Below are 23,953 nucleotides of genomic sequence, written 5' to 3'. Positions count from 1 at the left end.
GAATTGAATCCGTGCCGATGGTATGTGTGCTAACCACTTGCCATGAAGCTATAGGAATGGATAGTGAAAGATATCTCTTGATCATTTGTAAATAGTGTCGCTTACGAGACAAAGGTTGGAGCTGTCTTGCCTTGATAAGATGCCGCGAAAGTGTTGTGTCTTTTCGGAAAGTGTATCTTTTTCTATCAGAAGAGTTCGTCTTGACTCGTATCTAGTCACAAAAATTCTGTCTCATCTCATTTCGTGGATAACCCTAATTGTAAACGATCTTCGGTAAAATTTGGGAACAATCTATATTTCTACACGAATTCCAATGCACTGTAGCCAATAGCTGAATATTCTTCTGCAATTGGTACAGAGTTCGGTTCTTGATGCAGTAAACCTTTTCCTGTAGAAGTTTCACACAAGTGAGTTTTATAGGTGAGATCAGGATTCCGTGAAGGCCATTCATATTGATCACGTCAACTAATCAATCCAATGTCCCCAAAACCGTCGCTGAAGTTAGTGTGATGATTCTGCATACACAGTAGTGGACAATTATTTCTTGTATATTACAACTCTCAACTTGATTTATTAAAGTTTAAAGATCAATATTCATTATAGAACTTAATCACTTACACTAATTGTACATATTCAACTAACTTTTGTGTTTTCTCTACTTGTTTTCTTTTTAGGATTGAATTCCTTAATTCCAGTTGAAATTCTTTCTCAGTAAGTTAAAACTTGTTAAATTAACTAGTCTTCATTTTCTGTCAAATCTTTTCTTTTTTTCCTTTTTCTTCTCTCGCAAAAGTGTAACTTTTCCGACAAGTTTATCTCACAAAACTTTTTAACCTAGATCTATTTCTTGAAGTTTTCAGTAGAGGGCAGCATCGTCCTGATGCGGATATTGATCTTCTCTTGTTTGTTTGGTCTTTCCTCAGAACGTCTATCTTATACTGTATAGTCTGTTGGAGCACTCTCTCTTTAAGAAGTGAGACACTAAATACTGCACAGGTCAACGGTTTTTCTTTTCTCTGTTTCCTTCTTTATCTTTTTTGTCTAATTCTTCAAAAAATCTTTTCTTTATTTCTTGGCTTGGCTTAGTTTTGAGTCTCTTTACATGACTCTTTGTTGCTAAGGCAACACATTGCTAATACATATATGCATATACAGTCCTATATTGAAAGAGGAAGAGATGAAAAAGGAAAATACTAAAGCAGCTATTTTGTATGTGTTTGTGTGTGCTAGATTTTGGCAAGGAAACATTCGAAGACATTGGTTTGTCCGAAAAAGACGAAGTACTGTTGTTATTGGTCTTATTGTAATATTTTCCTTTCTTGCTTGACTTGCTTTCATTGTTGAGATTATGGTCATTATATCCAAGCCTGCAGCATCTTAAAACAGCCTTCCACTGCAGAGGATATGATTTTTAAAAAGTATTTAAAACTCGAAATTCTTGTAACTTAATAAAATGGGTAAGTAGTTATGTCTCAAAGGGTTATTGTGGTCTGGTGGTTAAAGCGTTGGACACAAGTTCGTGTGGTCTCGGGTTCGATTTCCGTCCGGTGCTTCCAATTTTCGGCGTCCAACTAGCGTCGTGAGACAAAGTGGGGAGTGACGTGAATATAAGAGACTTGACGGTCACTAGGTGTAGAAGCCTCCTGATACGCCTGTTAAGAGTCTTTATCCCGGCGAAATTAAAATACCGCTAATTTTATAGTAATATCTTCAAGTAGATAAAAGATAATCGAAATGTGGAACAAGAGCGCCCTAGACAATATTATTTTACATAAGAAACCGTTATCACGACTCACTTATCTGCTTTCGATTTCGAGCCATTTTGAAATTCGGCATTTATTTTCGCGTTTCTAAACAGCTGCAAACGGAAAGCCACTAGGTGACTTGTGATAACGGTACTTCACGCAAAATAATATTGTCTAGGGCGCTCTTGTTCCATACTTCAATTATCTTTTATCTATTTGAAGATATCACATAATTACTGTAAAATTAGCGGTATTTTAATTTCGCCGGGATGAAGACTCTTAAAGACAAAACGAAGCAGCGCGCACCCCACGTGTTCGTCACTACGCTGGATGCAGTACAGCCGGTCGTTAACAGATGGCGTTGGAGCGGTTCAGCCCGGTAAAGGTTTTCTTTTCAGTGGTTAGTTATATCTAGAATGTTGTCTATTTGTTACAATTTTCAATTTGTAGTTTGGCTTTTAAAGATGGGAAGGAGGCTACAAGCTTCTTACATCAAGCGAAGCAAAATATCAAATCCAAAAAAAGCTTCCGGACTGTATAAAAGCAGAAGTTGCAATATCAGATTCATAAACGCTCACGTGGATGCTCTCCTTGCTTCCAAGTTTTACTTCAATATTTAGAAAATACGTTCAGCGAAATTTCTTCTTCACTATTTTCATATTTATTGATTTATGCTTACCGGTACATTCGATAATACTACTATTATATTTAGCAACTGTTCATAGGGATGCGCACGAGTCGAGTCGTGTCGAGATTTAAGCCTGTCTCGACTCGTCTCGAAAAAATGATGTCTCGACTCGAAAATATGTTTCTGTCTTGACTCGTGTCTCGACTCGACTCGAATTCGAGTCGAGACAAAATATACGAGTTAAAAAATAGCCAGACCATTTTGACTACCTACCTAATTGTCAGTATGTCGACCTTTGGCACGGATAACAACGGCGACACGTCTTGGCATTCACGCAATGATCCTTGCTTGGTAGGTCGCTGGAGAGAGTTGACACCACATATACACACACGGGTCACCTAATTCCCGTAAATTCCGGGGAGGGGAATGATGCGCCCTGACGTCACGTTCAATCACATCCCAGATGTGTTCGATTGGGTTCAGATCCGGCGAGTTGGGGGGCCAGAACATCACTTGGAACTTGCTTCTGCGCTCCTCGAACCACCCCATCATACTCCTGGCTTTGTGACATGGTGTATTATCTTGTCGAAAAATGCTATTACCGTTGGGAAAGATGGTCGTCATAAAGGGGTGTGCGTAGTCTGCAAGCAGTGTGCGATACGCCTCGGCCGTCATGGTGCCTTGCTCGAGCTCCATTAGACACATGGATGCTCACGTGAATGTTCCCCAGATAATAATTAAACCGCAGCCAGCTTGTCTCCGTCCCGCAGTACAATGTCAAGGAGCTGTTCTCTTGGAATGCGACGGATTCGCACCCTACCATCGTCATGATAAAGTAGTTATCGGGATTCATCAGACAATGCAATGCTCTGCCACTATACCAAGGTCCAGTGGCGAAGGTCACGTATTCATTTCAGTCGTAGTTGCCGATATCGTGTGTTAACATTCGCACATGAATAGGTCATCGGCTGCGGAGGACCAATGTTAGGAGTGTTCGATGCGCTATGTATTCAGACAAGTGTTGTGAAGGCCTGGGAAAAAACGGACATTTTGGGTTTAAAAAAAGTTTTTTTTTACGGTTTTTTCCGAATTTGAAGAAAAACGGAAAATTTGGGTAAAATTGAAATTTTCGAATATTTTATTATATTATGCTTTCAAAATTAAATCTATTTTGTATTTACTGATATAGAGTTAAGATAATTGAGTACTTATGTTTCTTGTATTAGAATAGGGAAATTTTGTGCACAACTCATCCAAACACTTCAAAGTTAGCACCGTGATAGAACGGAGTTATGGCTACAAAAGAAACTAAAATATAATCCTAGTTAGCTTAATTAGTATAGGCGCATTAAAATTATCTTGAGCAATCTTATGAAGTTAATCCTTGATGGCAGGGAAGTGTTAAAATAACAGGGCCAGAATCATTTTAGTTAATATGTTAAACCAAACATGTATTTTATAGAGATGTCTTCCTTGTTCTATGTAAAATTTCCGGAAAATTTGAGTTCATTAGAAAAAATCATTTGTCCGGAAATATTGGCAAAACAAGAAAATATAATTTAAAAACTATTTCTCGGCCTGATGCTAGTCATCTTACTTGCTGTAACATGTCTGCAGCATATACAGTAGGAAGTCGAAAATCCGAACTAATTGGGACCACAGGTAGTTCGGATTTTCGAAAATGACCAAGGAAATGCGATTTAGGCTTACATATACTGTACGGCATGTTCTTCTATCGATACAGTGGTTATTCAGTACATACAGTAATAACAATACCGTATTATAGTAGAAAGTTAGTTATTATAGTAGAAAGTAATGGATATATGAAGCCAAGCACTGTATTTTTTGTCTGATATTTTTCTAAATAACATCGATCGTTTTCGATCATTTTTACAAACCAATTCATTAAAAATTTTCCATATACCTATAGAAACTCCCCCCCCCCCCATAAAGGAGAATTTAAAAAAATGCTAGGACACATTCTGTTTATTTTCAATAAAGAGTTAATATACTGAATTTCAGCTCCGTAAGTTTAACGGCGTGCGAGTTACTAATTTTTTTTTCGCAAAAATTCGGATCCTCACTACCTCCTCAGGATATTATGCATTATAATGAAAGCAATATAACATCCCAATCTGGATTGAGGCCTAACTATATACCAAAAGTAATTTCATTTCACTTTGCAATTTGACCGTGATGATCAGGTACACATAGTTACATTCAATTTTTTATATAATAATTTATATATTACAGTGATTCAAAAGTGTATTTTTCCAGTAGTTAGCTCCTCTAAAAACTCACAGGTCTCGAAAGCCAAGTAGTAGTATAAGTCCTATTGCTATTATTACAATTAAAAATATCAATATCCAAAAGTGCCTGAAGTTCATTTTTCACTTAGATATACTCACCTCAGGTAAGTAGACAGAAACAAATGGAAAAGGAAGGGAAATGAAGGTCTTGAAAGTAAAACGAAGACAAAGTTACCAGTCTTCAGAAGATACTGTCTACAATGCGGTAAGCAGAGTGGGTTGGTAGATCATACTGAGTCGGTGGGTCGCTGTGGGTCACGGTGGGTGGTAGGTCGCAGTGGGTTATGGTGGGTGGTGGGTCGCAGTGGGTCATGGTTGGTGGTGGATCGCTGTGGGTGGTGGGTCACAGTGGGTGACATGCTGTTGACCCACAACCCACTGACCCACTCAGAAAACTTGACCCACTGACCCACTCCATTTCTGATTACGACATGACGATTCTTGTACACCCGAATCCAATGAAAACTCCTAGGATATTTTCATTATACTTTAAGTTACCAATCAAAGCCTGATGATCCAGGTCAGGTATCATATATGGAACTTGTAGGGTGTCCCGTGAACATGTTGTGCCATGTAGCAAGTGACTATGGGCACTTGCAGCGGGGAGCAAGGAGAGACAGTTGTTCCCCATGTGTTCAATTCTTAAAAACACATCTCAAGACACACTTGTTTGCTTACTCATACACTTACTCACAAGAAAGGGTCACGCAGTGGCTCCGCTGAGATCCGAACGAGACAATTGTGTTTGCATTTGATATGTTATAACTAGATGAATCCCAAAGTTATACGTGCCACCGAGAGGAATATCGTGAGTTACAACATATTTTGTAATGTAAGAACTACAAAAAAATTACCTGGCAGAACAGTTTGAACCCAATCATTTGTTCGGAAACGGTTGGATAAGTGGAAAACTCGGCCAACACGTATCCCATCATTTTCAACGACAAACTTTTTGGGGTAAAAAACTTTGTCCTAGGGTCCCCCGCAGGATCCCAGACGGGTTCCAACTTAAAATTTTCAAATGGCAAGGGGGGTTAAGTAGCACATCGTTTGAAAGCTGTTGTAAAATGAAAGAAAATGCAACAAGTCTCGACTCTCTATGACAAACCTTTTCAAAATGGCGACGGGTCAAAGTGTAAACAAAAACTTAATTGAAAAGTCCATTTTCACTCCTATAAATAGGAAACAGTGAGACAAATGTGAAATCAGGAAAGGAAGTGTGGCATTATTTTCAAAGTACAACGATTTAAGTGAAAACGTCTTGTCCCAGGGTCCCCACATGGTCCTAGGTGGGGTCCAACTAAAAAGTTTCAAATGGCAAGAGAGGTAGGACATCGTTTGAAAGCTCTTGTTAAGTGAAAGAAGATGGAGCACGCACTTCTCGACTTTCTACGACAACCCTGTCCAAAATTGCGGTGGGTCAAAATGTAAACAAAAGCTTAATTGAAAATCTATGGCCACCTTGAAAACAAGATGGCCGCTTAAAACCTATAACGAAAGGATAACTATACCAAACTGCTGAAGCTAGGAAAACAAATTTGGCATTAATGTTGATTAGTAGGTGACTAAAATATGGAAAATGTTCAAAATCGCAACATCTTGAGTTCAAAATGCCGCACTATGTATCGAACGCATATCCAGCTCACACCACTGGTGTTGAAGAAGCAAATGTTTATGGTTACTAGTAGATATCCACAAAATATCAAAGAGTATAATCTGTAATCCAATATGGCTGCCAGCGTGAAAAATGTGTTTGTATATAAATATGTTATTTCTTGGAATACTGTGACCAAAACAACAAAGTTTGACACAGCTTGATGTACTGAAATGACACACATGTTTGGTACTACTCGCCAATCTTCAAATGATTTTTTTTTTTTTTTTTTTTTGTATATTTGGTATTGCTTGAAGTATTGCAATAAAACCAACAAATGACATACAAATGTAACCGTCACGAATACGTTACAATAGAGCCCCCAACTTACTGGTGCAGCAAGTTCTTTCTGTATGAACTACGTATGACAAAATTAGAAAAATACCCGAAGGTATTCAACTTTTGTTTAGCAGTATGAGTAGGAAGTCGGAGTTGTGTGTTCATCGCATATTCGTTATATTGAAGTAAATAATGTTGAGAGAACCGTGATGAACGTGCATTAAGAACAAAACATATATGTGTTGTTACCAAATGAAATAATAGTTGAAGTGAATCGATATTCAATTGTTCTTTAGTCTTCCTATTATTTCTAAATACATAATAGAGAAAAATAGAGATTTAGATTTGTATTATGAATGACATAGCTTTTAAGCGGCCATCTTGGATTCAAGGTGGCAATAGTTTTTCATTTAAACTTTTGTACATTTTGACCCGCCGCAATTTTGGACAGGGTTGTCGTAGAAAGTCAAGACTGGTTCCATCTACTTTCATTTAACAAGATCTTGCAAACGATGAGCTTCTTAACCTCTCTTGCCATTTGAAACTTTTTAGTTGGACCCGACCTGGGACCCTGTGAGCACCCTGGAACAAGACGCTTTAACTTAAATTGTTGTACTTTGAAAATAATGCCACACTCCCTTTCCTATTTTCATATTTGTCTCACTGTTTCCGCTTAGGGGTGACCATGGGCTTTTCAATTTAAGATTTTGTTTCCATTTTGACCCTCCACTATTTTGCACAGGGTTGTCATAGAGAGTCGAGACTTGTTGCATTTTCTTTCATTTTACAACAGATTTCAAACGATGTGCTACTTAACCCCCCTTGCCATTTAAAATAATTTGAGTTGGATCCCGTCTGGGACCCTGCGAGGATCCTGAGGCAAACTTTTTTATCCGAAAAAATGTGTTCTTGAAAATGATGGGATACGTATTGTCCGAGTTTTCCATTTACCCAACGATTTCCGAGTAAATGACTCGGTTCAAACTATTCTGTCAGCTTTGTAGCTTTTATATTACATAATATGTTGTAACTCACGACATTCCGCCCGGTGGCACGTATAACTTTGGGATTCGTCTACTTATAACATATCAAATGCAAACACAATTGTCTCGTTCGGATCTCAGCGAAGCCACTGCGTGACCCTTCCTTGTCAGACACACACAATATGTATTAATACTGTAGTACTACAGTTGATTTATTGTAGTTAATAAAGATATGTGCGTAAATAACTGTTGCTTTATATGATGTATTCGCAGAATGCCCATTCTTTGCACTTTTCACTTTGGACATAAGAACATCAAAACTGTCACCAATCAACTTACGAACCCCCAAAACTACGAATTTAACACTAATATCGGTCATTTTTGATCATTTTTATATAATTCTTCCATCTCGTCTATCAAGTTGCGGGGCTAAATTTGGATTTAAACGACATCGGGGGAGACATTATTCATTTCAACGACCCCTGAAACTATGGATTCGACATTAATATCGGTCATTTTCGATCACTTTTATACATACCTCCCCCCTCTCCGTCCCCAAGTTACGGAGCTGAATTTGGGTTTAAACGGCGTTAGAAGTGTTCATTGTTAGCAATTCCGAAAACTATGGATTCGACATTAAGGTTGGTGTAAAGGGACAAGCTTTGCCGATAGATGTCACTACAGTCTTCGTATCTCTCTCATGCATTTTTTACCTTTCACGAAAATTCACGATTTCTCTTACAAATTTCAACCTAGGGACTTCAAATTTTTACAGAAGGAACTTTCTGACCTATCGAAGGCAACAATTGGTGCCGATTTTTTATTTACAATTTTCTTCATTGTTGAAACAGTTATATTGTTAAAGGTTTCGATATCCATTTCAACAATGAAGAAAATTGTAAATAAAAAATCGGCATAGATTGTTGCCTTCAATAGGTCATAGAGTTCCTTCTGTAAAAATTTGAAGTCTCTAGGTTGAAATTTGTAAGAGAAATCGTGAATTTTCGTGAAAGGTAAAAAATACATGAGAGAGATACGAAGACTGTAGTGACATCTATCGGCAAAACTTGTCCCTTTAAACCAACCTTAATATCTATGGTTTTCACTGAAATTATGAAAATCATCTGAGGCCCGAACCTCATCTATGTTGAAAATTTGATCGATATCGGTTGGGTAGTTCAAGAGTTAAGTCATAAACATAGTCACTTTTATATATATAGCTTATATGCATAGATGCATGAAAGTGAGTATGCGATTGGATGTGTGTGTCGGTCTTTAGCCCTTATTTGAACAAAAAAAAAAAAAAAAATCTGAGGATTTCCCTGCGAGAGACAATGAAGTTAGTCCCAACTCAGGAAAAATGTCCAAGAAAAATCAAAGTATTAATACCTCTTAATTGAAATAAATACAAAATACATTTGTATATTCCTACTGGGAACATCTATTCGTTTCTTTGAGAGCTTCCTCGTAATTATGTGGATAGTATACGCGCCTTTAGTGCGGGAGATCCCAGATTCGATTCCCCGCGGAAGCTCACGTGGTTCGGATCCAACCTTAAGCTGTAGGTTCACGTTCCATATAGACTCGCTGCCGAACGAAATGCTAAACTCAAATCAAATTATCGTTTCTTTGAATTTTAACGTATGCCTAAAAACGTTTAAAGTATTCGTATCTCTCTTGTACAGCCTGGTAAATCAATCAATCAGAATATGAACACTCTTTGAAGAGAGAGGGGAATTAGTCAGAAAAAAAAAAGAATTTTGAATATCAATGACTTTGCAAAAATGTGCACTGTTAAGAGGATTTTCCCGCCGCCTACATCCTATAACGAACATCCGCTTAGTTCCGTTGCTTTTTTCATGCTTTCCTATATCGTTACTTCATTTTTTCTTTTTTTAAAATTCACTTTTTTTTTTAAAGTATAGTAATTGCTTGTACTGCTTGCTACAAGTGTATTTACACACCAGGTGATCATCTAACAAGCGTATGACCTCTTTTCCCACCCCTACTCGTATTGTGGACGCCAGTGTATTATACATACCTCCTCCGAAAGCCAGTATTCAACAGACAATTCTTTGCAAAACTTCCACCACCAAATGGTCCGTTCGTTCCGTCTCGCTATAATGAACAAGCATCGTGACGGATACATTAAAAAAAAAAAAAAAAAAAAAAAAAAAAAAAAAAAAAAAAAAAAAAAACCAGAAAGAAGTAAAGAAAGAAAAAAAAGCAGGTTTCAATTAAAACCAGCGCCTTCTGGTCCTTAGAGTACCTCTATCTTCTTAAAATTAGATAGCTTTTTTTATTTCCATTATTTTGCTAATCTCTCTCTCTCTCTTTTTTTTTTTTTAGTTTTTCGATCTTCGTTCATTGTCGGCAATTTTCGGTTATTTCCTTTTAATCGTCTCACTTATATTGCTTAACTTACCAAAGAAGTTAGGTTCGTTACACTATTTTTATTACTTACAGAACTTTCTTTTTATAGCTTTAAAAAAAGACAAAAAAAAATCGCTAAAAAGTCTGTGATGCTTTCTCTGTCAAGGACAGAGTCTGCCGCGAGCTTTTCCCAACACGAAAATCTCTCTCTTTCTCTCGTCTTGTCTGTTTTCGCTCAATTCAACCAAACGCACGCCTGACACATGCTATTTCTTTCGTTTCGTTGGCCCCTTCGTTGACTTCTTTTTCTTCCTTCGTGTGTATGCGTTTTATATTCTTCTTTCTCTCGCCCTCTATTTATATATATTTGTTTCCAAGAACACTGCTTAATTTTCCACGAAATTATTCTTCCTGTCTGTCTAAAGATCGCTGTAGATATGATTATGGATATTAACCTATACTGCATAGCTGCAAAAGTGTTTCCTACAATGTAGCTTGTTGATTTACCAAGGACCTTTCACAACTTAATATTTTTTCCCTTTACATACTTACTTAAACATAATTTTATATTTCAATTTCATAATATATATATATATATATATATATATATATATATATATATATATATATATATATATATATATACAGGGTGTTACACAAAAACATGAACTTTAAATACCAATAGTTCCACTACTGTAGACCAATCGTAGCCGATGATTGGTCAACACATCACTGACCAACTGATATGTAAACTATTCAAATATCCATCTTTTAAAACCTCCGATACTTGCGCAATCAATTTTAGGGAGGTTGTTTGAGAGTATTTCAACAACCTCTTTAAAAAAATACTTGAGAATACGCCAGCTTATATCTAAAGCAGATGTAGGGTTGCAAGGGATGAGGAGGAGTAAGAAACAAATAATTGGATATACGCATTCGACAGAAAGCAGACGAAAACCCCGGTGCTTGCAGTAGGCCTGGAAGCCCAAGGAACATTGGCATATGACAAGGGGAAAAACAGAAAATGTGCATCTGAGTGACGCGCATCGTGTATATCTTGTAGATTCCGTTTGTCAATGCAAGGCGAGAGACCGCATTCAGATGTTTGCAGTGGAAATAATTGTGATAATTACAAGCAAACAATGTATATATATAATGAAATATGTACTTTTTCTTATTAACAGGGGATGTCTGGCATACTGGCGTTCCCTTACGCTACGCCGCTGTTCAGAATAGCTCTTGTTGAAATGAAGATTGGATAGCCGTAGCTCTAAAACTATGCACTTTTCTCCACAGGTTCATGTGAACTTTTTGTCCTACTCGTATTTTGATGTAAGGAATGACCTCTTACAATTTGTCGGTATAGTTCATTAACACTCTGTATGTATATATAGATGTATGTATGTATATATCGAAAGAACTACTGAAGACTGACTGATCAACGCCTAGGCCAAACTTAGGAGGGAAGAAAAGAGATGGGAAGGTAAAGAAATAAGGGTTGTTGCAAATATTATAATAAGATATCCATCTGTTGGAATCTTTTTGATTTAAAATAATTAAACACATGTCTCAGACGGGAAGAAAAAAATATGCGGCAGTTCATTAAGATCTCCTGTAGACAAGGTTTGAATTTCGTGCGAGAACTTCGAACCCAGACGAATTCTATATGAAACGTCCAAAAGGAGGAACGCAAAATATTGCCCTCAGTAAGATTTTGTTAGTCTACAATAAATAATAATATATACAAAAAAATTTCAGCAAAATTCAGGTACACTCAGTGCAGGATCTAGGCGGTAAAAACTGGGGGAGAACCAGCCAAAAACCAGACAGTGATAGTTGTATCATGAATTTAATATAAACATTCAAAAATATATAAGTAATAGCTTCATTTACTTTTGTCACTCAAAAAAACTGGGGTGGTGGGTCTAGCCCTCCGGCTCCGCACTAGATCCGCCATTGAATGTACTAAAGAAGTAAATTGATTTAGAGATCTTGCACATCAAATGTATATTGATCTTCTGATTATACTTACCTATTTATTCGTGGGCTATTGTAATGGTGTTCGAAGTCATAACTTTCGACGGTATCTTTTATTTTTATTTTTTTAAGTGGTAAGAAAAAATGAGGGCAGGGTGTAAGTAAGTACCTCTCCTTAACGAACATTTTATGCACAAGCATGGGCGTAAATTTACACGTGTCGTGAGATGGTTGAAGGGTGAGCACTCGGTCACAGAGGTCGAACTGCATATGTAGTTACGGAGAACAAGGTTTGGCAGCTGGTGTTTCAATTGCTCTTGTAGGTGGATGCACTTCAGTATACATATGATGATTACTACTCCATGAAAAGGTTTTTTTTTTTTTTTTTTTTTTTTTTTAATTTCCAAAGGAATATACACAAAAGGACTTCTTTGTTAAACCAACTTTCACTAAGGAAGTATCTCAGCCCCTCACACTGGCAATATATAACAAAGAACATTACTATACTGGTCATTTTGACTTGCATATTTTCAGAGTGCAGGACTATATGATATGTATTGTTTTGCAATCTCATCAGCCTTAAGGGTGTTGCTGATGAATGCCTATGTCATTTTAGTTTATTACCCCATTGATTCACATGAGGAACCAATGGTGCTCATCCCCCCCAAATATTCTCCCACCGGAAAAAAGTGTGTGAAAATACTTGTCCAGGTTGCTTACCACTCCCCCAAATATAATCAGTTTCCACACTCATTTGCTTGTCAAATTCATAGGAGGTTACTTCACTTTGTAGCCTGTATTCCCGTCTTTTCAAAACAGAATCAATCTCTATCCGCACCAGAATGTTATCTTTTCAATCAAAAGAGAATTCTTTGTTATGGCAATTAATTATTTATAAAATATTCTTGAAAGCATCAATCAAAGTTCGATATTGCTATTTTCTAGAAAAATTTACGTACATCCTCCCTAAAGAAAAAAAAAATCATGAGCACAATTCTCGGTCTAAAATCAACCAGCAGGAATCCCTATGAAAAACTAATCTATTTTCTTAGAAATTGACTGTAATTATAATAATTTTTTGTTAACGGACTATATTATAATTAATTATAATAGTTTTTGTCCTAGCTACTATTTTTACTGTTTGTTCCTGTGAAAATTAAAAGCTGCGACATATATTGAGCCCTTTTATTCTTAAACAACAGCAAGTTAATAAATACATCCTTCAAATATTACCAAATTATAATTTAATGCCGAAATTTGATTCCACTTTATCATTCAAAAAAATCTTGCGAAGTTAAAATATGGTGAGTGTGGTTGCATAACTTCTGAAAACAATATTGGTAGTTCCATGAAAGCGAAAGGTAATATTAATGATTTTCGATTCTTAATGGGGAATGGAATGATTTTTAAATAGCATCTACATGAATATAATCATTATGGTTAAATAGTGCATAAAAGTGTTTTCCTGTAATAACCCCTCTGTTCAATCTTTCTGCCTTCACAGCAGGATTCTGAAACGTGAATATTTAGGTAGAGCTAAAGGAATTAGGAATTAGTTCTTGTGTAATTCCTTGACCCAATTACAATAGATTCCTTAGCTTTCGAGCTTTAGAGCTTTAAAGCTTATTTTCCTTCGTTTTCGGCAGTTTATAACTTTTAAAGGACACATCTTTCGCTCTGTGTTCACTACATGTTTTTTTTTTCTTTCTTTCAAGTCTTCTCCAAGATCTTCGTGACTCCATTATTTCAGCAGCCCGGTGTACAAGGTGTGCAGGGACAAAATGGTAATACTTTGAAAAATGGGTGATCCTAAGCATAAAAGTTCATATGACCATGTGTCTTATTCTCAACAGTTTGAGAGTTACAGGCTGTGAACCATTTTTGACCTTATGTTGCTTTTGCTCGCCTTGTAGTTACTGTACAGATGTAGAACACATTTAAATGATGATGGAATGGTCTTTCCAGTGATATGCAGTATGCGACAGTGGTGTCTTTGTAGTGGAACTTATTGAGGGAAATTAAAGGAAATTCAGATTATTTGAAGGAATTGAATGGCAACACTGATTCCCAAATTTCCCTCAATGACTTTTGCTCAAAGACACCAGTTCCACGTGCAGTATATCATTAGAAATGTCATTTCATCATCATTAGAATGCACTATGTCTCACCTCTATAGAATAAGATCAAAAATGTTTCACAATCTGTAGCTCACAAATTATATATATATATTGTGGACTTAAAATATAAAAAAGAAAATCAATATTTTAATTTTATTAAAATATTTATATTTATTTCATGCACATGGATTTTTTAGTTTTGTTTTTTCTATCTGCTTGTTAAATTGTCCAGACCAGCAATAAATAAATAATAAAATAAAAATAGTGTTGTGTCTGTATATTTGAATTATATTGCCTCCATTGTACAACTTCTGTATTATGTAAAACTGTGTAAACAACAAATTGTAACAAACTGTCAAATCTTCCTACTACTTATGCTGATAAACGTATTTCTCTTCAACTGACATGTTCAGATTTTAGATTTGAGACATCATAGGTAGTACTTTTCTACGTTTCAATGCTACCTCTTCTATGGTATATATATATATATATATATATATATATATATATATATATATATATATATATATATATATATATATATAAAGTAACACCCTTAATTATCAACTATCTCAATTCTATGTTGCATTAGATAAGTAGTGAATCCAGTAGATATCGCGTCCGAGTCTCTCGATCTACAAAGACGATCCGTTTCCAAATTCACAAGAGAAAATCCGTTTACATCATCAATAGCAGGTCAGTAAAAGAAAATTATGTTTCTTGCCTACACAAAATTCACAAACGACATTAAACTCCTCATTTCCTAAATGTTCAATAAAGGACTATTAAACTGAGTAGAAAATATATTTCTGTGTCAAACGATTCATTTCTATAAAAAAAAAAAAAAAACTAAGACCACCAATACGAGATTGGTAAAGTACGTGTGTCCTTATGGTACTAAATCTTGTAGTATTTCAGCTCTATTTAATCCCTATAACAATGCCATTAAGGCATGTCGTCAGTATCTATAAGACCGCATGATTGTATATTTTGGAATAGAGAAAAGTTCAAATATTTTAGAAGGAGCAAAGATTATTGATATCAGTCTATAGTTTTCAACATAAGATAGATTATCTTTTTATGAATTGGATTGATCTTACTAATCTTCCAAGCTTCAGGAAAAGCTTGTGATCTTAATATAAGATTAAAGAAATGCAAATAAAATGTCTGTTGACTACTGCTGGATGCTGGCAAACAAATTTGCGATGTATATCATTGAGCTCAACTGTGTAACGATTTTCATTAATGGTTTCTCCTCGCCTGAGAAATATGATGGATCATTCCCCAATAGATCACCATATAAGCAACAACACTTTTCTGTAGGTGGAGATGTGATTTAGGAAACCACCCTGAACGTGTAATGACGTGATTTTACGGATTTCTTTAACAAATAATTGTGTTCCATCAGTGGAGAGCATCTCTTTTGAAATCTTATGATTTGCAGATTAGTATGAAAGAATTCGTTTTAACTTTTCAAGTGTTTTATATTGTAGTATCCCCCCCCCCCACATGGCTTTATTGACAAACAACCTGCACATGCTTATGTTTACAAGTATTAACCATTTAGGTCCTACTGCGACTTACTACTTTTACAGACGAAAGGAACACTAGCACCTCCCCTAGTCACATGACGAATGTCCACCAGGACCACCGCAACATTATAGCACTTATATAAGCAGTAGGATCACAGCGATTATTATCAGTCTACGACTTATCACCTCCACTCTGTAGGCTTGCCTGGAACTTTGAGAGGAACTTAAGCCGAAACCTTTAGTTTGCTCGGAACTCCAGACCTCCTTTCCTGCCCACTAAGTTTGTTCGGAACTCTGTTGGACTCCTAACCTCAGCTACCCAGCTTACTTGAAACTTTGTGGCCTTTAACACCCCTCCCTTCTGCTTCCGTTAAGCATTGAGGATCTTACATTCACTCCACTTAAGCTTGCTCGGAGCTCTGTGTCCCTAGGCTACTCGGGCCTTGGGATACTATATTTTATCCAAATTTTAGAGAATTTTATATTATAATCACTTTTGTAATATGCTGTTTATAGAAGAGAGGATTTTTGTAATAATACTTGGTACTGGGAGAAAACAACTATAATTTGCTCTACCTACACATGCATAAGCAGAACTTTACAGTATACAAAGAAAAAGAAAATAAAGGGAAAAATCAATTTTGGATAACTTCTGAAATATTTTACCTACTGACAACACTGCAAATATGAAATGAAAATTCTACTTTTAAGTCCCAGCGTTATAACCTTTAGTCGAAAATAGAGGGATTATTAATGAAAGTGAATGGATTATGAAAGAATTGATGGACTGAGAATGAGGGAGGAAACGGGAGAACCTCGAGAAAACGTATGATGTTGTTAGCCACAAATTCATACGACCTGAGATCGAATCAGGGACGTCTTACATCAGAGGTAAGTACAAATACCACTGAGCTACCGTATAGAAATACCACTTACTCACTGAAGCAATATTATTGAATTTCAGCTCAGTTTTTCGTAGTTCAAATATTTTAAATACATCCTTAGTGCTCTGTGCCACTTTTAATTTAAACTTTAGTTTGCTTTAAAGTTTAAATGGAATATTTAATGTTTGGAATACTATAAATTAAACTTTTAGTGCTATGTGACACTTTAAATTAGGCGCTTAGTTGGCCTATAAGTTTAAATTTGATTTGTAGATTAGACGACTTGATTTCCCTACAAATTTAAATTGGACTCCAGTGTTCCGCAATACTTTAAATTAAATCTTTAATGCTCTGTCACACTTTACATTAGATCTTTAGTTTGTCTACAAATTTAAATTGACCTTTTAGTGTCCAGAAATTTTTTTATTATATCTTTAGTATTCTTTGACGTTTTAATTTAGGCCTTTGCTCTCCCAACAAACCTAAATTGGAGTTTAATGATCTGTGATTTTTTAAAATTAAACTTTCAGTTCTCTGTAAGACTTTCTACTGAACCTTTCAGGTGACTGCAAATTAAATTGGGTCTTTTCTATTTCACGATTTTTTTTTTTTTTTAAATTTCACCTTTCATAAGTGTTCTGTGACACTTTGAAATAAACCTTTACTTTGCCTACAAATTCAAATCGGGCCTTTAATATTCCATGATACTTTAAATTAAACTTTAAGTCTCTGTGACATTTTTAAACTAATCTTTTAGTCGACCTATAAGTTTAAATGTGACCTGCATTGTTCCGCAATACTTTAAATCAAACCGTTAGTACTCTGTGACCTTAATGTGCCTCTGGGACAATAAGTTGGATATTTACTACCTCAAATTAAAATAAATTTTTGATTTTCCACGATAGTTTTAAAACATCTTTAATGTATTGCGGGATTCCTTCCTGTTCTGCCCATCTTTAAGTAGAACAGAGATTTCTGTTCTGACTAATTTTTGATATGCCTAATTCTCGCAGAAAGGATATTTAAATTTGAGGGAAATTTATTAGTAGCAATGTTTCCCTTGATTTTCGAATATCATTTCAGAACCCTTTAAATTAAATTTGAGTGTACGAGTGAAAGGCATAAATTGAGCGTCCAGCTTTGTTAGTTAGATTGAACTCATGAGCGGAACAAAATGTTTTATGTGACCAACCAACCCTAAAAATCATTTTTAGTATAGCAAATCTAGTGGAAGTGTCCAGTATGATGTAAAAGGCAAACTGCTACAATTACTAAGAGTAAAATGATTATATAATTCTTTAAATTGGACTCTAATTGTAATGCAAATTGAAAAAAGTGAAATATTAAAAGAAGTACTTGGCGAAAAAAATGTGATAAACTACTGTAGATGCTTGTTTCTATACACGTAAGTTGATTGCTATAAATATTACTACTACCACAACATCACTGTGATTAATTGTACGCATTAGTTGTTTTATTTTATTTACTTTTTTGTATACTGTTTTCTTGGTTTATGCCTTGGGCATCAAAAGAGCACACACACACACATTTACTTACTCCTGGACGGTGTATGTAGTAATTCTTACGTCATTGGGGTTACTCCAGGTCATAATGTTCACTCTCTTTAGTATATCCTGCTGAGTTAGTCCCACGATTTCAAAAGAAAGAAAGGCAGAAGGAAGAAAGAGAGACAAAAAGGAAAACGACTTAGTTTTCTTCTGCAAATGTTTCCATTGTTTTGTTTGATAGAATCCTCCCACAAACTACACTGGTTTCTTCATAATTGGTTCTAACTTGTAACGACCGTTGGACATCTTTCTCTGAAAAGAAGTAAAAGCTATATATCCAGCCAACAGACATCAACATTAGACAACTATGTAATAATCAACACAGATAGAGAACTACACAGGCGTTTATGGTACGTGAGTTTTTCGAACCACCCAAGTCTATTTTGTTTCACAGATCCGGAGACCATGCAGACTCAGATATCTCTCAGACACAATGGTGATCCAGGCCGACCCGTGCTAATCCGGTAAAGTTATATTTCTTCTGAATATAACCATTTAGATCCTTAATCACAAAGTTCGCAAATATTATAGTTGTTTCTTACAAGTCATGAAATATTATGAAGCAAAAAATGTTAAAAGTAGATTAATCTAAATATTGTAGTGTGTCACGATATAGTATATGAGTTTAAAACCCAGATCAATTGTGAAGCCGGATGAAAATGTCCACAATCCACATCGTGAGTTGGGCATGCTGTTCGGCGTACAGACACGTTTCATGGTGAGGAAGAAATTATCTCAGTCCAAACAACATGTTTCTTGTCCTCCAATTTCAAAGCTTTGTAGGTGTTTTGTTCATGTCTTCAAAATAACACATTTTATTAGCTAATATTTCTTGTTTCCAATATAATTATATGGTTTTACGGTTGGTGTATATACATGTATGTTATGGTTCACTAACAACCTATGATCTGCCCTGAAATTATTTTATCTGTGATTGCATTTTAACACTTTAACCAAAACATGAGTCTCAGAAACGTTATGTGAAACAGAAGATCTCAGAGACCTTTAAGTCAATTTTGTATTATATTTACTTTGAAATGTATGTATTTAAGTTTTTTTTATATACATGGTGTATGAAAGTATAAAATAAAAGAACCAATTAAACTTAAACTTTCACGAGCAAACACTTGTGCCACCATTGTGTTTTAAAATTTGCCACTGGGTCTCAGAGACCCATGTTTCGGTTAAAATGTTAATTTTTATAGTAATATTTTTATATTCATAATTTTAAAGAATATACAATGGGGCAATTTGAAATTGAGACTGTTTCTCAACATACGGCACATCTGTGCAAGTGAGCTGTGATGCAAAGAAAAGGATAATGTTTAATGAGTAACTGATACCAGATGCATTGGTCTTAACTGACAGTTACGTGTGTGAGTGTAGATAGGTGTTGCTAAACTGCGTCGTGATGGAACAAAGAACGAACATTAGATTTTGTGCACATCTGGGTAAGACTACTACTTATCAAATGTTGCAACAAGTGTACGGAGGCACTTACGGTATTTATCCTGTGCACGTGTATTTGCATAACACAGGGAGAGACAGGAGTCAATAGAAGACGACGAACATCCGGGTGTAGCAAGGACAAAGAAAACGCTGATCACAGAACACCAAAATGCGACACTGCGAATCATTGCTGAGAAGTTGTACATAAATAAAGATACTGTACGGCAAATAATAACTAGTGCTGTTCCTAATTCCGGAATTCCGGAATTTTTCGGAACGAAAATTCCAATTCCGGAATCGGAACACAGTTTCAAGACGTTCCGGAATTCCGGAATTTCGGAACATTCCGGAATTTCGAAACTTCCGTAATTTCGGAACATTCCGGAATTTCGAAACATTCCGTAATTTCGGAACATTCCGGAATTTCGAAACGTTCCGGAATTTCCGTCGTTGAGCTAAAAAGTAAAAAAATAAATTAGTAATTAATTAGCATTTTTTTTTAAATTTTCAGTTACAAAATGCATAATATTACTACCTTCTTACTTGCAAATATAGATAGTAAAAATATATTTTAATTACGGAAAAACAAAAGTCAAAATAGCATGGCGAAAAATCAAAATAAGAGAAAAATCTCTTTAACTTAGTTAATGAAGTATTAATGAATAAAGTAGAGATAATGTGGGAAAAGAAAGCACTGAGGTCATGAATCGTCTCATCAGGACTAACTATAACGAACTATTCAAAAGTTACATATAAAGCTGTACGGCCAGGACTCTGCCTTTCTACATCTTTACACCTACGCCTCTCGCGCAACAGTTTTATTTTTATTTTTAGCCTTGGTTGCCTAAAAATAAAACTAAATTCAAATTTAGTCATTCAAGTTTAAACTCAACCAGTCAAAATTCAATAAAGTTTTTTCATAACACCACAAAATTCTAGTAATTTGTAATGACAGTTTAATTCTATGATGTTATAGCTGGTAGGTAGATATTATTGTGGTACCGTTTAGTATCTTACATAATTTGTTACAAAATAGTGTTTAATATTCTTTTATCTTCAGATATATAAATGTACAATTATTATGCTGCTGCCCGTGTTATGTAAAAATATGCATTATTGATATTACATGAACTTTTTGGAAACTAGGATCAGTATTTCATATTTCAGGTTCAAATCACGCAAAGCTAAAATTAATAATGCATCGCTTGTATTGTATTTAGTATACTGCATGCTGTAAACAGCAAAAAATTTCTTAGAACAAGGGATTACTGTTTAATGTTTTTTGTAACTTCTATAATCATGATGCTACTGCTGTTTTTTTTTTTTTTTTTTTTTTTTTTTTTTTTTTTTAATGAAAGCTTTATCAAGCATTATTTGCATAACTTGTCAAAATGTACAACGAGAGTAAATCGAATAGAGGTGCAAACTGTACATAATATCTTATAATTATTCACATGTACGCGCTACTCTTTTCTTGTCCTGCGACACTTATTTGAATAACTAACTAAATAAAGGTGTCTATCAGTTAAATACTAAGCATTGAAACCTACGTATGAAGATTAATTCTAACTCTACTAATCAAAATTTTATGCAAGATGATAAATGAATTGTGTGAGTGAAAAACATTTAAAATTGGTTTGTTGAGAAATTGTATTAATCACCAATATATTATCAATGTTGTGAAATTCTGATGTAAAAGCATGTTACTTTCTTTAAACAATTACTTTGATACAAGCCAACAGAATATGTACATTTTCATACAAAGCTGCAATATGAAGGGTAGTTATGCATTCAGATGAAAGGGTCTGCACCAATGACTAACTAACAACAAGAAAGGTAAATGTTCAATTAGTATACCCGAAATTGTGAGTAGCGATGGTAAAAGTTAAAAATGAAAGAAATCATTTCGTAAATTTTAATATTCACATTAAAAGTATTAGCCTAATGTTCATATTTCGCTCTTACGAAATAATTAATTTGTATCAAAAACTATTCGTACTTCGCGTAAATTGATCTTTACAAAAATTGATGTCTTACTTTCCTTGAGTAGAAAAGTTGGCGAAAACTTTCTTTCTCCTGATTTCTCAAATAAATCAGATAAAAAAGATCAACGAGATAAAAGAAGTTTGTTAAGCTAAAAGTCCCTAAAGCCCATTTTATGCGATGCAATTTTCTATGCAATCTTGCATGCTAAGAGTCATGCGTTCAAATTATTTCGTGTAATAATAATTAACATTCAACTTTCCATAGTAAATTGCACGTATTTCACCTTGTTCGGAGATAGAACATGTGCAATCTACCATGGAAAGTTGAATTCTAATTTTTATTACAGGAAATAATTTGAATGCATGTCTCCTAATTTTGCATACATAATTGCCTTGTCTAATATCGTCTAAAGTCTACTTTCCCCTAATTTTTAAAAAAATCATCTGGGCATATATATGAAAATTGATATTTAATACCTGCTCTTATAATATTTTATCCACATCATTGTTCTCTAACAGTATTATTTTGCAGCACAGAAATTTTGCTTTTTCTTTCAATAGTAATTTACATTTACATTTTTGTTGCATTATTTGATGACGTCTCAGGTAGCATCAGTTATACCATTTTAGGGTTTCAGTTGTCAAAATGTTCACAATTATGTATTACTCATGTGTACTCCTTGTACTTTAGATTAAAAGTTCATTAATATAATTCCAAATGACATGACTACAAATGTTTCGTGTGCTCTTGTATTGTTTGCTTAATAGTAAAACAAATATTTTGGAATTAAAATGTCAAACATGTAAATTATTTCCTTGTTGGTACTTCAAAATACAAAATGGCAATGATTGAAAAAAATGTAAAAGATAAAGATAAAATGCTGTACTTTATTCCAATAATTGTAAATACGAGAATACATAACTGTTTAAGACATGTTGCTACTATATTCCATAGATACCAAAGTGAAAACGAGAAAGTATTTGCGAGTAAATTTGTGGGATTAAAGCCTTGTAACAATGTTTGAGAACCATTGCCTCAGGACTGTTTCGAACTTTTATACTCAAACTTCGAACTAATTTCTTCAAAATTTCAGTCTTGAAAACAGTTCCGAAATTCATACTTTTGAGCATTCCACAATTCCAAACTTTTGGAATGTTACGGAATTTGCGGAACATTCCGGAACATTCCGGAATTAGATGAATTCCGAATTCCGGAATACGAAATCGAATTCCGAACACCCCTAATAATAACCCACGATTTCAACAAGAGAAAGGTCTGTGCCTGTCTCGTTCCTCATTTCTTACTAGATAACCAACAAAGGGACAGGGTTGATCATTGCAAAGAACTGATTGCTACCGCCAATAGAGCCCTAACTTGCGCCTAAATATCGTCACTGGGTATGAAACATGGGTTTTTCAATATGACCCGTCGACAAAACGTCAGTGCGCAGGGAATTGTCCTAACTCTCAACAACAAGGAAAAAAAAAACTGCGCCAGTCAAAAACCAAAATCAAGTTTTTGCTTAATGTTTTTTTTTATGATAGTATATACATTTCGCGTAAGGAATTTCTACCTACCGGACAGACAGGTAATGTTTCATTTTATCTTGAGGTATTGAAACTATTACCGCAATGTAACACACTTGTGAGGCTCGAGTATAGGCGTGATATTTAGTCGGGTCTGCTCCATGATAATGCCCCAAGACAATGATTGTGCAACACATTTTGTCCCAAAAGGTGATCTGTATACTGTCCTATCCTCCCTCTTCACTAGATCTGGCCCCATGCGATTGTTTTCTATTTCCTAAACTCAACTCTGCACTAAAAGGTTCGTACTTGGATGATGTAACGACCACCAATAGCTAAACAAGGGTTTTCAACAGCATTCCATTGGACTTCCAGCAATCCTTCTTTGCACTGACGACTAGGATGCAGCGATACCGGTATATGAATGCAGAAGGCTCATACTGTGAATGATCTAAAAACGCAACTTTCTATCATCACTCTCTTTTTGTCTACATCTCCAGTCTGGATTTCAAATTGCCCCACTGTGTACACCCGGTGTTTTAAAAGTCCGGGTCTGTAGGCCAACTCCGTTATGAACAGTGGCGAATTTAAGGAGGATTTCGAGCATAAGCCCCCCAAATTTTATTTACTATGTTCAAGTAAATGAAATATCTTGCAGAATTCTCAATTTTCAGGAGTAAAGTTAGCAAAGCGCCCCCGAAACAAAATCATAAATACGCCACTGGTTATGAGTAAACATGCGAAAATAATGGAATGAGAAGAGATTTGTTAGCAATAGGAGGTTTTCAATCTAAAATGGTGTAATTTTCCCAATTACACCAGCTGCAACCGCTGTGGCACCATACAGGTAAGGCGCCGTATGTTAAATGAAAAGGCAGCGTTGCAAGTTCATCAGGCTGTTTCCTTGGGCCCTCGCTATAACAACAACACAGCATTATTGGGG

General features: G+C 35.3%; 1 protein-coding gene across 1 annotated transcript in view; it reads left to right on the top strand.

Annotated features, from left to right (window-relative positions):
• LOC145662465 (uncharacterized) overlaps positions 1-14,148 on the top strand; it is a 71,163-nt gene extending 57,015 nt beyond the window's left edge. The window contains exon 2 of the mRNA XM_081728071.1: positions 13,664-14,148. The gene's annotated coding sequence lies outside the window, so the exon portion shown is untranslated. The remainder of the gene's footprint in view (positions 1-13,663) is intronic.
• Positions 14,149-23,953: the final 9,805 nt, after the last annotated feature.

The sequence above is a fragment of the Thermobia domestica genome, chromosome 10 (assembly GCF_964235325.1).
Source record: "Thermobia domestica chromosome 10, izTheDome1.hap1.1, whole genome shotgun sequence".
NCBI lineage: Eukaryota > Metazoa > Arthropoda > Insecta > Zygentoma > Lepismatidae > Thermobia > Thermobia domestica.
This window is presented reverse-complemented; position numbering and strand designations above follow the sequence as displayed.